Below are 2,509 nucleotides of genomic sequence, written 5' to 3'. Positions count from 1 at the left end.
ATTGGTGGAGGTTATTTTGGGAAAGAGTGTTATGAAAAGGTGTGAGGAGGAGAGGAGAAGAGGTGTGGTAGGTGGGGATCCTGTGGGGTCCACAGATCCAGTGGGGTCCACAGATCCAGTGGGGTCAATGACTTAGCATCCTTGCTCCAATGAGGCGTGCAAAACGCCCTCAGAGTGCATGTCTGGCGTTAAACGCCAGCTTACTACTTGTTTTTGGCGTTTAACGCCACTTCCATGCTCTGTTCTGGCATTAAACGCCAGTCTGGTGATTGTTTCTGGCGTTTAACGCCAGCTTGATGCTTCTTTCTGGCGTTAAACGCCAGTTTGATACTTCTTACTGGCGTTTAAACGCCAGTAAGTTCTTCCTCCAGGGTGAGCTATTTTTAAAGCTGTTTTTCATTCTGTTTTTTATTTTCAGTAGTTTTTGTGACTCCACATGATCATCAACCTAATAAAACACGAAATAATAATAAAATAAAATAGATATAATTAAATAACATTGGGTTGCTTCCCAATAAGCGCTTCTTTAATGTCAATAGCTTGACAGTGAGCCCTCATGGAGCCTCACAGATTTCAGAACATTGTTGGAACCTCCCAACACCAAACTTAGAGTTTGACTGTGGGGGCTTTGGTTGACTCTGCAGTGAGAGAAGCTTTTCATGCTTCCTCTTTATAGTTACAGAAGAAGATCCTTGAGTTTTAAACACAAGGTTATCCTCATTCAGTTGAATGATCAATTCTCCTCTGTCCACATCAATCACAGTTCTTGCTGTGGCTAGGAAGGGTCTTCCAAGGATGATAGATTCATCCTCATCCTTCCCAGTGTCTAGGATTATGAAATCAGCAGGGATGTAAAGGCCTTCAACCTTTACTAACACGTCCTCTACTTGTCCATAAGCCTGTTTTCTTGAGTTGTCTGCCATCTCTAAAGAGATTCTGGCAGCTTGCATCTCAAAGATCCCAAGTTTCTCCATTACAGAGAGTGGCATTAAGTTTATTCCTGACCCTAGATCACACAGAGCCTTCTCAAAGGTCATGGTGCCTATGTTACAGGGAATTAGGAATTTACCAGGATCCTGTTTCTTTTGAGGTAATTTCTGCCTATCCAATGCATTTAGTTCATTGGTGAGCAAGAGAGGTTCATCTTCCCAAGTCTCATTACCAAATAATTTGGCATTCAACTTCATGATTGCACCAAGGTACTTAGCAACTTGCTCTTCAGTAATGTCTTCATCATCTTCAAAGGATGAATACTCATTAGAGCTCATGAAGGGCAGAAGGAGGTTTAATGGAATCTCTATGGTCTCTAGATGATCCTCAGATTCCTTTGGTTGCTCAAAGAGAAACTCCTTATCGGTCACTGAGCGTCCCAAGAGGTCTTCCTCACTAGGATTCACGTCCTCCCCCTCCTCTTTGGGTTCGGCCACACCAAGTAAGGTAATGGCCTTGCACTCTCTTTTTGGATTCTCTTCTGTATTGCTTAGGAGAGTACTAGGAGGGGTTTCAGTGACCCTTTTACTCAGCTGGCCCACTTGTGCCTCCAAATTTCTAATGGAGGACCTTGTTTCATTCATGAATCTTAAAGTGGCCTTAGATAGATCAGAGACTATATTTGCTAAGCTAGATGGATTCTGCTCAGAATTCTCTGTCTGTTGCTGAGTGAATGATGGAAAAGGCTTGCTATTGTTAAACCTGTTTCTTCCACCATTATTAAAGCCTCGTTGAGGCTTTTGTTGATCCTTCCATGAGAAATTTGGATGATTTCTCTATGAGAGATTATAGGTATTCCCATAGGGTTCCCCCATGTAATTCACCTCTGCTATTGTAGGGTTCTCAGGATCATAAGCTTCTGTTTCAGAAGATGCCTCTTGAGTATTGTTGGATGCAGCTTGCAATCCATTCAGACTCTGAGAAATCATATTGACTTACTGAGTCAATATTTTATTCTGAGCCAATATGGCATTCAGAGTATTAATTTCAAGAATTTCCTTCCTCTGAGGCGTCCCATTACTCACAGGATTCCTTTCAGAAGTGTACATGAACTAGTTATTTGTAACCATGTCAATGAGTTTTTGAGCTTCTGCAGGCATTTTTTTTAGGTGAATGGATCCATCTGCAGAATAGTCCAATGATATCTTTGATAATTTAGACAGACCATCATAGAATATATCCAGGATGGTCCATTCAGAAAGCATGTCAGAAGGACACTTCTTGGTCAGTTCCTTGTATCTCTCCCAAGCTTCATAGAGGGATTCACCTTCTTTTTGTTTGAAGGTTTGAACATCCACTCTAAGCTTGCTAAGCTTTTGAGGAGGAAAGTACTTGGCTAAGAAAGCCGTGACCAGCTTATCCCAAGAGTTCAGGCTATCTTTAGGTTGAGAGTCCAACCATATTCTAGCTCTGTCTCTTATAGCAAACGGGAAAAGCATAAGCGTGTAGACCTCGAAGTCAACCCCATTGGTTTTAACAGTATCACAGATTTGCAAGAATTCAGTTAAGAACTGAAAAG

The 2,509-nt window shown here is 41.7% G+C and overlaps 1 non-coding gene across 1 annotated transcript; it reads left to right on the top strand.

Moving 5' to 3' along the window:
- The first annotated feature begins 2,189 nt into the window (after positions 1-2,189).
- Positions 2,190-2,297, top strand: LOC148577262 (small nucleolar RNA R71). Its single transcript, XR_015904555.1, has one exon. It is a non-coding gene; the product is annotated as a small nucleolar RNA R71 (small nucleolar RNA).
- The last annotated feature ends 212 nt before the right edge of the window (positions 2,298-2,509 follow it).

This window comes from Arachis ipaensis, chromosome B1 (assembly GCF_059453495.1).
Source record: "Arachis ipaensis isolate K30076 ecotype BB chromosome B1, ASM5945349v1, whole genome shotgun sequence".
NCBI lineage: Eukaryota > Viridiplantae > Streptophyta > Magnoliopsida > Fabales > Fabaceae > Arachis > Arachis ipaensis.
Note: the sequence above shows the minus strand (reverse complement) of the source record. Positions and strands in the feature narration are given on the sequence as shown.